Genomic DNA, 14,612 nt, shown 5'->3' on the forward strand with positions numbered 1-14,612 from the left:
AACTGCCTAAAAAAGGAAGAAACATATTAAGAATGTGGAAGATTTACTTTTTATAAAAAAGGATATGGCATTAAAGGCCTTTTTGCTATGAAGTTTGAAAAGGCAAAGGTCTAATGTTCTATTCAAGGATGACAGGCTAACAGTTAAACAAATAGTGAAGATATCTTTTCTGTTCAACCTTACCTAGAATAAATTCTGGGGGAGTTTAACAACAAATCACGTGATTCTATATAAATCAAAATTTTGTACACAGAATATTTTAAGTGAGTTTTCTTGCCAGTGAAAAATTCTACTATATCATATTAATATAGTAAGCATATTAAATTAATAGATATGGTTGCAAATGAATTATTAAATTATAGCAAATGAAAGCTAAATAATCAGAACAGATATATTCCAAAATTGGGATAATCAAAACTACAATGATATTCATAAAAAATTTAAGGATTTTACTAATTGGCTATATGCTATTTTGAACTGTACAGAAGAGAAAAAAATGGCTGAACCCTCAAAGGCTTTTACTTCCCTTTTAAATTTTTTATGTCCATTATAGTTGTTACCAGGCAGATCCCACAGAATACAACATAGCATAAACAAGACTTTGTGATTAAATAAAGTTAGAAATGCAGTGTACAACACCATGCACTGAAAATTCACAAAACATATAAGCATATTAAAAGCAAGGAAATATTCTACAATGAAAACTTCTGAAACTTCATTTAACCCTGAGTTTTTCAAACTTGCTCTGTTAGGAAATGCTTGTTTTCATGAAATACCTATCAATATATTACTAAGAACTGCTTCCCAAAATTTGAGAATATGATATATAAAACTTTAAGAAACTGGAGTCTTAAAAAAGTTCTTTGTATTGAGTAATAACAGATCATCCCTATGTTTTACCAAAAAAAAAAAAAAAAAAAAAAACACCCAAAAACACCCTTAAAGTGATGCATTCCATTCAATAAGAAAAGAATTGGATAGATATTTCCATAGTATATTCTAGGAAAGGGATAAGCAATCTTTTTCAGTAAATGGCCAAAGAGGAAATATTTTAGACTGTAGTGGGAGTTAATCAATTGTCACAACAACTCAACTTTGCCATAGATGATATATGTACATGAATGTATATGCTAAGTTCTATTAAAACTTTATTTGTGGACAGAAAAAATTGAATTTCATATCATTTTTATGTCAGTAAATTTTAATCTTATTTTTTTCAACCATTTAAAAAAATTCTTAGCTCATGGATAGTACAAAAAGTGGTAAAAGGTGAACAATATGCAGGCTGTATTTCGCCAACTCTTATCCTAGAATTTTGTGTGTGTGCGTGTGTGTTATTATTCTGCATATGATAAAATGCTTCAAGGCAGTGTCAAAGGATGTGTTTGATTATCATCTTTTTTTTTAATTTTATTATTTTTTCCTTCTGTGAAGCATGGGGATCAAGTTACTCTAACATGTAAACATTTTTTTCCCCACCCTTGGTTCTGTTGCAATATGAGTATCTAAACATAGTTCTCAATGCTACTCAGCAGGATCTCCTTGTAAAATCTAAGATGTATCTGATAACTCCAAGTTCCCGATCCCTCCCACTCCCTCCCTCTCCCATCGGGCAGCCTCAAGTCTATTCCCCAAGTCCAAGATTTTCTTCTCTGTGGAGAGGTTCATTTGTGCTGGATATTAGATTCTAGTTATAAGTGATATCATATGGTATTTGTCTTTCTCTTTCTGCCTCATTTCACTCAGTATGAGAGTCTCTAGTTCCATCCATGTTGCTATAAATGGCATTATGTCATTCTTTTTCATGGCTGAGTAGTATTCCATTGTGCATATATACCACTCTTCCAAAGCCAGTCATCTGTTGATGGACATTTATTTGGGTTGTTTCCATGTCCTGGCTATTGTGAATAGTGCTGCAATGAACATGCGGGTGCATGTGTCTCTTTTAAGTAGAGCTTTGTCCGGATAGATGCCCAAGAGTGGGATTGCGAGGTCATAGGGAAGTTCTATGTATAGATTTCTAATGTATCTCCAAACTGTTCTCCATAGTGGCTATACCAGTTTACATTCCCACCAACAGTGTAGGAGGGTTCCCTTTTCTCCACACCCCCATCCAGCATTTGCTATTTGTGGACTTATTAATGATGGCCATTCTGACTGGTGTGAGGTGATATCTCATGGTAGGTTTGATTTGCATTTCTCTTACAATCAGCGATGTTGAGCATTTTTTCATGTGTTTGCTGGCCATCTGTATATCTTCCTTGGAGAACAGTCTATTCAGGTTTTTTGCCCATTTTTCCATTGATTGATTGGCTTTGTTGCTGTTGAGTTGTATAAGTTGCTTATATATTCTAGAGATTAAGCCCTTGTCTGTTGCATCATTTGAAACTATTTTCTCCCATTCTGTTAAGTTGTCTTTTTGTTTTGTTGTTGGTTTCCTTTGCTGTGCAAAAGCTTTTCAGTTTGACTAGGTCCCATTGGTTTATTTTTGCTCTTATTTCTATTGCTTTGGGAGACTGACCTGAGAAAATATTCATGATGTGGATGTCAGAGAGTGTTTTGCCTATGTTCTTTTCTAGGAGTTTGATGGTGACCTGTCTTATATTTGTCTTTCAGCCATCTTGAGTTTATTTTTGTGCATGGTGTGAGGGTGTGTTCTAGTTTCATTGGTTTGTATGCAGCTGTCCAGGTTTCCCAGCAATGCTTGCTGAATAAAGTGTCTTTTTCCCATTTTTTGTTCTTGCCTCCCTTGTCAAAGATTAATTGACCATAGGTGTCAGGGTTTATTTCTGGGTTCTATATCTGTTCCATTGGTCTGTCTGTCTGTTTTGATACCAGTACCACAATGTTTAGATGACTGTGGCTTTGTAATATTGCTTGAAGTCTGGGAAAGTTATGCCTCCTGCTTGGTTTCTGTATCTCAGGATTGCTCTGGCAATTCTGGGTCTTTTGTTGTTCCATATAAATGTTTGGATTGTTTGTTGTAGTTCTGTGAAAAATGTCATGGGTAATTTGATAGGGATTGCATTGAATCTGTAGATTGCTTTGGGTAGTATGGCCATTTTACAATATTGATTTTTCCAATTCATGACCATGGAGTATCTTTCCATTTCTTTACATCTTCTTTGATTTCTTTGATTAAAGTTTTATAGTTCTTGGCATGTAGGCCCTTTACCTCCTTGGTCAGGTGTATTCCGAGGTATTTGATTTGTGACGTGCAATTTTAAAAGGTATCGTATTTTTGTATTCCTTTTCTAATATGTCATTGTTAGTATAGAGAAATGTGACTGACTACTGCATGTTAATCTTATATCCTGCTACTTTGCCAAATTTATTAATCAGTTCAAGAGGTTTTGGTTTGAGCCCTTAGGGTTTTCTATGTATAGTATCATGTCGTCTGCATACAGTGACAGTTTCATCTCTTCTCTTCCTATATGGATGCCTTTTATTTCTTTTGTTTGTCTAATTGCTGTGGCTAGGACTTCCAAAAATATTTTGAATAGCAGTGGTGAGAGTAGGCATCCCTGTATTGTTCCCGATTTGAGTGAGAAGGCTTTCAGTTTTTCCCCATTGAGTATTATATTTGCTGTGGGTTTGTCATAAATAGCTTTATGTTCAGGAATGTTCCCTCTATACCCACTTTGGCGAGGGTCTTGATCATGAATGGGTGTTGGACTTTGTCAAATGCTTTTTCTGCGTCTATTGAGATGATCATATGATTTTTGACTTTTTTTTTTTGTTAATGTGGTGTATGATGCTGATTGATTTGCATATGTTGAACCATCCTTGTGAACCTGGGATGAACCCAACCTGGTCATGGTGTATGATTTTTTTGATATGTTGTTGGTTTTGTTTGGCTAAGATTTTGTTTAGAATTTTTAAATCTATATTCATCAAAGACATTGGCCGATAGTTTTCTTTTTTGGTGGTATCTTTGTCTGGTTTTGGAATGAGGGTGATGGTGGCATCATAGAATGTCTTTGGGAGTATTCCTTCTTCTTCAACCTTTTGAAAGAGTTTAAGGAGGATGGGCACCAGATCCTCTTTATTGTTTGATAGAATTCACCTGTGAAGCCATCTGGTCCTGGACTTTTATTTGTAGGGAGTGTTTTTATGACTTCTTCAATTTTATTTCTAGTGATCGGTCCATTCACTTGGTCTGTTTCTGGTTGATTCAGTTTTGGCAGGCTGTAAGATTCTAGAAAATTGTCCATTTCTTCCAGATTGTCAAACTTGTTGCCGAAGAGTTGTTCATAGTATTCTCTTAGGGTTTTTTGTATTTCTGTGGTATTGGTTGTGATTTCTCCATTTTCATTTCTAATTTTGTTTATTTGAGTTCTTTCTCTCCTCTTCTTAGTGAGTCTAACCAGGGGTTTGTCAATTTTGTTTACCTTTTCAAAGAGCCAGCTCTGAGTTTTATTAATTTTCTCTATTGTTTTTTGAATCTCTATCTTATTGATTTCTTCTTTGATCTTTATAATTTCCTTCCTTCTGCTGACTTTAGGTCTTTTTTGTTCTTCTTTTTCTAATTCGTTTAGGTGGAGGGTTAAGTTGTCCATTTGGGATCTTTCTTCTTTTTTGAGGAAGGCCTGTATTGCTATGAATTTCCGTCTGAGCACTGCTTTTGCAGTGTCCCATAGATTTTGAGAGGTTGTATCTTCATTATCATTTGTTTCAAGGTATTTTTTAATCTCCTTCTTGATTTCCTCATTGACCTACTGGGTTTTTAGTAGCATGTTGTTTAGTCTCCAGGTAGTAGTTTTTTTCTCATTTATTTTCCTGTGGTTGATTTCTAATTTCATGGCGTTGTGGTCAGAGAAGATACTTGAGATAATTTCTATGCTCCTAAATTTGTTGAGGTTAGCTTTGTGTCCCAATATGTGGTCGATTCTTGAGAATGTTCCATATGCATTTGAGAAGAATGTGTATTCTGATTTTTTTGGATGTAGTGTCCTGAAGATATCAATTAAGTCTAACTTTTCTATTGTTTCCTTTAGGATCTCTGTTGCTTTATTGGTTTTCTGTCTAGAGGATCTGTCCATTGGTGTGAGTGGGGTATTAAAGTCTCCTACTATGATTGTATTCCCATTGATTTCTCCCTTAACGTCTGCTAATATTTGTTGTGTGTATCTGGGTGCTCCTGTATTTGGGGCATATATGTTGACAATAGTAACATCCTCTCCTTGGATGGATCCCTTAATCATTAAATAGTGTCCTTCTTTGTCTTTCTTTATGTCTTTTGTGTTAAAGTCTATTTTGCCTGATATGAGTATTGCAACTCCTGCTTTCCTGTCATGTCTATTGGCATGAAATATTTTTTCCCACCCCTTCACTTTCAATCTATATGTATCCTTTGTCTTGAGGTGAGTTTCTTGTAGGCAGCATATTGAAGGTTTTTGCCTTTTTATCCACTCAGCCAGTCTGTGTCTTTTGATTGGAGCATTCAGTCCATTGACATTTAAGGTGATAATTGATAGATGATTATTTATTTCCATCTTAAATGATATTCTTGCTGGATAGAGTATTCTAGGTTGCATATTTTTTTCCTTTTAGCACTTTAAATATCTCTTGCCATTCCCTCCTGGCCTGTAGTGTTTCTGTAGAGAAATCAGCTGATAACCTTATGGCAGTTCCTTATAGGTAACATTCTGCTTTTCTCTTGCTACCTTTAGGATCCTCTCTTTATCACTAACTTTTGCCATTTTTATTATAATGTGTCTTGGTGTGGGTCTATTTGGGTTCAACTAATTTGGGGCCCTCTGTGCTTCCTGTATCTTGAACTCAGTATCCCTTAGATTTGGGAAGTTTCCAGTGATAATTTCTTCAGATATATTTTCCGTCCCCTTATCTTTTTCTACTCCTTCTGGAATTCCTATTATGCATAGATTGGCCTGCTTTATATTATGCCATAGGTCTCTTATATTGCTTTCATGTTTTTTCATTTGGTTTTCTGTCTGCTGACCTGATTGGGTGATTTCCATTATTCTATCTTCCACATCACTGATTCATTCTTCTGCATTATTTTTTTCTGGTTTTTACTGCCCTTAGTTCAGTTTGTATCTCTGCAAATGAATGTTCTAGTTTTTCTTGGCTCCTCCTTATATTTTCTAGTTCCTTTCTGAGGGTGTCTGCATATCTTCTCTTAATTCCTTCAGTATTTTCACTGTTTCTCTTTTGAACTCCAGGTCTGTCAGACCACAGAGATCTGTTTCATTTTTGACTGCTTTAGGTGAGTTTTCCTGTTGGTTTTACTGGGGGTGGTTTCTCAGCTTCTTCATCTTGCTTGTTGTTTTCTTTTTCCTGGTGGAGTTGTATTCTCCGGGGCCAGGCAGTGTTTGCCTTGTCACTGTCGTGGAATGCTTCCTGAGGGCTGGCATTGTGGATCAGTCTTCTTTGAGGCAGCATGGCTTTTCAAGAGGGTGTACGGGGCTGATAGAGTCTCTCTGAAGCAAAGGAGGACCTCTTGGGGCAGACAGGACTGGGAGGTCCCCACCATGATGGAAGCAGGTTTCACTTGGCTGGGCAGAGCTTGCTCTGGTGTTTTTGAGCTGTGGGGCTCTTCTAGGGGGCTGGCAGTGCTGGGCAGCTGTTCCACGGGAGTGCAGCACCCCCCAAGGGCTGTAGCGGCTAGTTGGGCTGCTGAGAACCCAAGAAGCTCTTCCCCAGGGCAGCCCGACTTGGAAGAACTGCCTGAGAATGTAGGCAGATTTTTCACAGCCCGGTTGAGCTTGTTGTATCTTTTCTAGGCTGCAGGCCTTTTCCCAGGGGCTGGCGGTGTTTGGTGCTGCTCCATGGGGGTGTAGCCCCTCCAGAGGGCAAGCAGACCAGGGCAGGGAAAGCCCCTGAAGTGGTAGGCTTCCAGCAATTGTTGAGGCCAGCCCTCCCGGATGGCAGGCAGCCCCATGTCTGGTGCATGTCTGAGGGGTAGGGGGAGGGGGAATGCATTGGGAAGCACAGCTTTCCAATAGCTGGTGGGCCAATGAGCTCTCTGTGGTGTGGGGAGTATTCTATGGGGGCCCACTCCTTCTTCTCTCCCCTCCTCAACACTAGCCCCTTGGCTCTCCTGCAGATCCAGCTCTTCTCCCAGGTTCCCTCTGATATGGTTTTCCACTTCCCAGCCCTTAGGGTATTGCTCCGTCCCCCCGCAACACTCTGCTTTCTAGTCTCCCAGGCAGTCTCTGCCCTGTCAAACCTGACAGACCAGTTCCTAGACCCCCCCAAGCAGTTTCCGCACTGCCCACCCAGCCCATTCCCAGGGACTAAGCTCCAGAGTGGAGGTCTTGGTGCCCAGCCCCGACCCAAGCGTTTTGATTTTTGGTGTCTGTGCCTGTAGTTCAGATGATCTGTTCAGTTCTCGCTCTGCTTTTCAGAACTCCAACTTACTGCTGCACTCTTCTCTGCATCTGGAGATTCCTCCGATTAGGTTGATCTTTCGGTGGAGTAGGTAACTTTCCAGAGTGTGGGATCCCTTTCTCCTCCACAGTTCCCTTTCAGGAGCACCTGTCCAGTTTGGATTCACCTTCTCTCACTCTCCTCTTTTCTCTTGTTTTACCCAGTTATGTCATGGAATTCTTGCCATTATTGGAGCTTAGGTTCTTCTGCCAGTGATTGATTGCTGTTCTGTGCGAGTCGTTTAACCCATAGATGTGTTTTTTTGTGTGTGTGTTTGTGGGAGAGGGTGAGCGTGTCCCCCTATTCTTCTGCCATCTTGCCTCCGTCTCCCTTATCCTAGAATTTTAACCCAGTGGATTTTATATCCTATTTATTTGTGCCTTTGAGAAAGGAATGGAACATTCTTCCATTCAGGCTTAGATTATTTGGGACAAAAGTTCATCTTCCTTTAGGAAGAACGAAGAAGAAAAATAGGAAAAGGAAAAGAATAATATGTGATATATAAATCTATATTCAAATCTTAATTTTGCTATGCCATACTTTTGAAATTATAGTATAGTTTAATGGATTGCCTATTCTATGCTAGGTATATATTTGGACAAGATCTCATTTTCTTAACATGTGTGCAATCTCATGATTTATGAAAAATAATACATTGTACCATGGAAAACAAAAGCAAAGGAAATATAATCTGTGACTTTATTATAATCATTTAAAATTATGAGAACAGCTACTTATTACATGTTAGAAAAATCAGTGTGGAAAAAATGCATTAATTAAATTATAAAACCTGTGTATTTTTCTGGGACTTGATGCTTTATCTCTACCTTATGTTTTAAAAATAATCCAATTTGGAAACTCCATAGGCTGGTGGCTACAGCTCTGATTAGACCCCTAGCCTGGAAATCTCCATATGCTGCGAGAGCAGCCCTAGAAAAGGCAAAAAGACAAAAAAAAAAAAAAAAAGAAAGAAAAAAAAGAAAACTCCTTTGTAGTGTGTTCATTAATTGCTCTATAGTATTCCAGTATTTATCCTTTCTCTATTTATTTATCCTTCCTCTATTATTAGGACTTGTTTTGGGTTTTTTTGGTGTTAATATTCACAATATTTCTATGAACATTTTGTACATGGATTCCAGTATATCTATGCAAAAGTTCCTCAAACGTGTGTAGCTAATAATGAGACTAAAGGAAATGCATACAATCCTTGCCTGCATTGGAAGAAATTTAAAATAAAAGTAGGAGTTCCCATCATGGCTCAGTGATTAACGAATCCGACTAGGAACCATGAAGTTTCGGGTTTGATCCCTGGCCTTGCTCAGTGGGTTAAGGATACAGCATTGCTGCAAGCTGTGGTGTAGGTTGCAGACATGGCTCGGATCCCACCTTGCTATGGCTCTGGCATAGGCTGGTGACTACAGCTCCGATTAGATCCCTAGCCTGGGAACCTCCATATGCTGCCGGAGAGGCCTAAGAAATGGCAAAAAGACAAAATAAAATAAAATAAAATAAAAGTTTACCATAATTGTATGAAGTTATACTGACAAGATTAGCAAATGCATCTATTTCCTTGTAGCTCACTCACTAACAATCAATTTTTTCAGAATTCATAGTTTTAATAGTCTCTCTCTACATATATACTTTATTCTTTCATCATATATATATGCACTGCATCATATATATATATATATATATAGAGAGAGAGAGAGAGAGAGGCATTTCCTAAGTTCTAGGCACAGCTCTACATAGAGATCTTACCAGCTTTTTTTCATATGAACAACATTGTAATGAGACATGAACCATCCTTAACCATTTTAATAGAAGTACCAGACTAAAATAAAATTTCAGTGGGGAGAGAGTGCTTAGCAATATCAGAAAGCTCTAGGCCCAGAAAGATGAAGTCTGAAAAGAACCCCTTGGCTTTGGCAACAAAATTTTGTTGATCTTTGTCGAAGCCTTTTGATGAGAGTGAAACCAGATTGTAGGGGGCTAAAGAAGGAGTGGAAGGGAGAAAGTGAGCATGTAGCTGAAACTTTGAAGTAAAGCCATGGGGAAGAAGAAGTAAGAAAATAGACTTTGGCGGGGGTGCGGGGTGGGGAAGGGTTGGGTCTATTTGTCTCTTGATTGAGGTATGGTTCACTTATAGTGTTTTACACTTATAAGCAGCTATATAACCAATACCCAGATCGACATATAAAAAAATATTGCCGGCAGCCAAGAGAACTTCTACTGCTCCTTTGTAGTCCATACCACCTCAAAGGGTAACCATTATCCCAAAACTTTATCACCGTAATTATTTTTTGCCTTGTATTTTTTTAAACTTCATATTAATAGAATAATCAAAATGCATACATTTTGTCTTATTTAACTCCCTATTGTTTGCATGATTTGTCTATGTACCAAGTGTAAGAATTGTGTCCTTTTTTACTTACCAGACTAGTCTTTATTTTTACAACAGTTTTGGTATGCAAAAAAATCGAACATTTAGTATAGATTGTTCTCTTTTTACTCTCCTGTCTCTCCCCACCCCGACCAACATACGGTTTTCCTTTTTGTTAACACTTTACTTTAGTATGGTACACTTGTTACAATTAATGAACCAATGTTGATATGTTATTATTAACTAAATTCTGTGGCTTATTCATAATTTCTTACTCTTGGTCTAATGTCCTTTTTCTGTTCCAAGATCCCAACAGGACACTACATTATATTTAGTTGTCATGTCTTGTTGGTCTCTTCTTGACTGTAACAAATTCTCAAACTTTCCTCTTCTTTGGAGTGGATTATCTACATCACTGATTTGGAATTCTTCTGAATAGGGCATTTTTCTCTCCCATTCCATTTATTAATTTATTCAGTCATTTATTAATATCAGGATAGACTCATGACATCATTTTTTTTATTTTGGGTTATAATCCAGTGCTTCTTATTTTGTTGTTCAAATTGTTCTGGCTTTGGTCACTGGAAGTTCTTTTAGTTGGTTTTCATGCCCTTTAACATATTTCCATCACTGATATTTTGTTTGTTTAAAAGTTTGTTTTTTTAAAGATATTATTTATCTGTGTTAGAAGATGCTGCAGGCTAATCTTGCATATTTCTTGTCCTAGTCCTAGAATCACCCATTTCTCCCAAGAGTGCTGTTCCTTTTATTGGATAATGGTATTAGACGCTATCTTTAAGGCATGCTCATGGCTGTTGGTTGTCATTTCTTTTAGATTCTCTCTTAGTTGACGGAGCAAGGGAATATACGTGTGTACAATAACTCATGTATATATACATATTTGTAAATGTGTTAATATATAACAATCTGTATCTAAAGTTAAATATGGACTCTTACAAATGTCTTCAGCTCTAATATATTACCCTATGAAAAATTCTAGCTTTTTCCCCTTGCTTTTCTATAAATCCCCACTCAGCAGTGGGAATCCTGATTCTTAATATCTGCCCTTGATTTATTTAATTGTTCATTTTCAGCATACCATGTACATTAATGTCTGGATTGTTGACTCATAAGGCCATGGAGAACAACTTTATCCAGTAAAGTATGGTGTTTGTCTACATTTCCTTTTGTCTTTACTCTTACTGACTCCATTTACTTCGAAAGCTAATTATGTCAGCATGTTGCTTTCTGACCCCTTTGGTGAGGTTGTCCCATATACTTATAGCATGGTTAGATTCTCTTGTCCTAGTCTACATACTTCCCTGGGATCCTCTAACCTCCTAAATGATTTTTTTTTAAATTTCATATATTGAGTGTCACTCTTTATGTTGTAAAGTTCTGTTGGTATTTGGAAGTTAATAATATCATGCATCCATAATTATATCATACAAATTAGTTATATACCTTAAAATCCCATATATTCCAAACTTCATCTCTCCCTCCCTCCCTTTTCCTGAATCTCTTGCAACCACTGCTTCTATAGTTTTGCTGTTTTTTTTGTTTTGTTTTGTTTTGTTTTTTCTTTACTGATTCTATAGTCTTGCTTTTATCAGAATGTCCTGTAGTTGGAGTCATACCTGAAGTACACTTTTTCATACTGGCTACTTTCAATACAAGTATGCATTTAAGGTTCATCTATATTTTGACCTGGCTTTATAGCTCATTTCTTTTATTTCTCAATGATAATTTATTATATGGATATATTACAATATTTTAAACATTTATCTACTAGAAGACATCTTGGTTGCTTCCAGTTTTGAGCAATTATGGAAGAAGTTGGTACATTCATTCTAATTTTAAGGAGTTCCAGTTGTGGCACAGTGGAAACCAATCCAAATAGGAACCATGAGGTTGCAGATTTGATCCCTGGCCTCGCTCAGTGGGTTAAGGACCCAGCATGGCCATGAGCTGTGGTGTACGTCGCAGACACTGCTTGGATCTGGTATTGCTGTGGCTGTGGAATAGGCAGGCAGATAGAGCTCAGAATCAACCCCTAGCCTGGGAACCTCCATATGCCACAGGTGTGGCCCTAAAAAAGACAAAAAAAAAAAAAATTAGGAGCCATTTTAGTTTTAGGTTTTTTTTGTGTGTGTGGACGTAAGTTTTCAATTCAGTTGGGTAAATACCTAAGAGTTTGTTTATTGGGTCATATGATGAGACTATATTTAGCTTTGTAATTATTTTCCAAAGCATCTGTAAAATTTTGCATTCCTAATAGCAATGAATTAATGTTCCTGTTGTTCTGAAACCTCAGTAGCATTTAATTGTCAGTTTTTTGGATTTTAGCCATTCTAACAGGTATGTAGTGGTATCTCTGGTTTAATTTGCAATTACCTAATAATGAAGGATGAACATATTTTTGTGTTTTTGCTATATGTATGTATATATATAATATATATATATATATAATTTGGTGAGATTTCACTCATTTTTAAATTCTGTTGTATTTTTTCTATTGCTAAGTTTTAAGAGCTCTCTGTATAGTTTGGATACACATCCTTTATCAGATGTATATCTTACAAATTTTTTTGTCTTATGCTCCCAGATAAAGGCTGCCTTCCCTCTCTAAATGTACTTAAGGAACAAGAAGGACTCAATAGATATTTCCCTAAACAAAATGGTCTATTCCAAATGACTGTAACATCTATCACTGGATATAAAATGGGGGCAACCATTTAATATGTATGTACAGGAACTAACAGAAGTGGGGGAAGAAAATGTTTAAAATAAGTATTGATAAAAATCTTTATACTGAATGCACCATTCAAGTGTTTTTTGAGGGACAGAAAACACAGCTCTTTGGGGAGAAATGTTACAGGCTTAGTTTTTAAGAAGATAATAGATCTATGTGAATATGTTTACTTGGTATTTACATAAAAGTAGGGAAGCTCAGAATGTGATAATTTAGAAATGTACATTAAGTAATCATCCCTTTATAGGTGAAATTTTTAACTCCCTTTTAAAATTTTTGAAATCTTAGTTTACATCATGTCTTAAATTTCTTCTCAGGTCTACTTAAAAAAAGAATAAAAAATTAAAGCTTCTCAAACATCTTCATTCACTTTTTTAACTTATATTCTATTTTCCATGGAATATAAGTTAAAAAACATCACAGAAATTGAGTCCCTCTTTTTTTTTTACTCATTTTGATAATTTTCATATTATGAATCGTAATAGCATTCTATTTTTAAATATTTCTTTTTCACAAAGTAATACTCTTTTCATAAAGACTTATATGTATACTGGCATATTCATTTGAGCCAAAAGGGAATTATATCAATTTGTACTTAGTTTAGATAATTATTTCATTTACTTTAGGCTTATTATTTTTGAGTATAGAATGTGCATCATCCAAGAAAAAGTTAAAGCTCATGAAATTCAATTATCATTTGAGCTTCAGATATGCTGCAGCTACTGGATTGAAGCTGTTTTCTATTTTATGTGTGTGTGTTTAACTTTGAATTTCATAGAGAGAAAATACTAGCTTAGTACATGTTAATTCTCTTTGTCTTGTTTTCCTAATGATAATTTCCTCAAGGAACACATAGAAAAATGCTGGCATTTCACAATATAAATAATACAATAAAATGAGAGATATAAAATAAAGCTACAGCAGTATTTTTGAAAATGGATGCTATCTTTATGCACTGTACCATATTAAGTACCAACCCCTTGATTTGACAAAGAGAATTTTAATATAGGAAATACAAGAAAAATTATATTCAGTCCCTTTTCCACTGCATTTAGGGGTTCTCAAATGCCCTCAGATATGTTTTATTTGGCTAGGAAAGTAATTGTGTGATTCGTTTTATTATTGCTATAAACAGGTTGAGACTGTATATCCAAGACCTCCAATGGTTTGAGCCTTCTTTTTATCTCTGTGAATTTTTCAGGCATAAACTTTGTCTTTTTGACTCCTAGAAAATTGGAAGAAATGTCCCCAAGTCCCACTTGGGAAGTTTTCATTTTAAACCTCCTCTATATTAACTTAAGTCTTTTTTTTTTTTTTTTAAGAAGTACATTTTTAAGAAGAAATGTACTTTTATAAAATTAAGATTTTGGTTATATTCTATCTTTCACCATTAATTAAAGCATTTTTTCTTATTTTCTATTATCTTTATATTGCCTCTTTCTTTGCAATTTCTTATATTGAAATGAATCATGCAAATATTTTCTTAGCAACTTCTTACCCTTCTCTCTACTATATTGTATTTTTACTTCCTTTAATGAAATTGCCAACCCCTCTAAGTTAAAAATTTACTCCCATTTTTTTCCCATTCCATGGGTTTTGGTGGTATATTATGGTGCTCTCATAACACCAACACAAATCTTTGACACATGGAAACATTAACAAGTTTTGTTTTTATATAACTTGAATTATAATGAAAAATTTTATTTAAAATCCATAAACAAGAAAGGTTAGAATAAGCAATTTATAATTTACCTATTTACCATGTCACTGATGTGACTGGTATAATATAGGCTAAAGATGCAGCTTCTACCTGTGCTTCCTGCCCAATGATATTTTACCATCCATGAAACATTAAATGTACAATGAATACAACCTAGCACTTTTCCTCTCACTCATTATAAACAAGTCTATTAAATTAGAACAAAAAACCTCCTTTACAACTATATCCTCCTTTGCACACCCAGTTTCCCTTCAGAGCTAACCCCAACCTTGTTCTACAGAGGGCAGGTAAAATTACATACCTGACACCATTCCACACCTCAGTCAAGGTTGTTTATAAGAGAGGTGCCAGATTCAATCTGAGTAATT

At 35.9% G+C, this 14,612-nt stretch overlaps 1 long non-coding RNA gene across 2 annotated transcripts in view; it reads left to right on the forward strand.

Moving 5' to 3' along the window:
- Positions 1–14,612, forward strand: part of LOC102163618 (uncharacterized) — a 501,092-nt gene that overhangs the window by 382,301 nt on the left and 104,179 nt on the right. The window lies entirely within an intron of this gene.

Source organism: Sus scrofa, chromosome 8 (assembly GCF_054392235.1).
Source record: "Sus scrofa isolate SSC_HxYL_T2T_F1_AM1 chromosome 8, Sscrofa_HxYL_maternal_Yorkshire_Landrace_v2.0, whole genome shotgun sequence".
NCBI classification, from domain to species: domain Eukaryota; kingdom Metazoa; phylum Chordata; class Mammalia; order Artiodactyla; family Suidae; genus Sus; species Sus scrofa.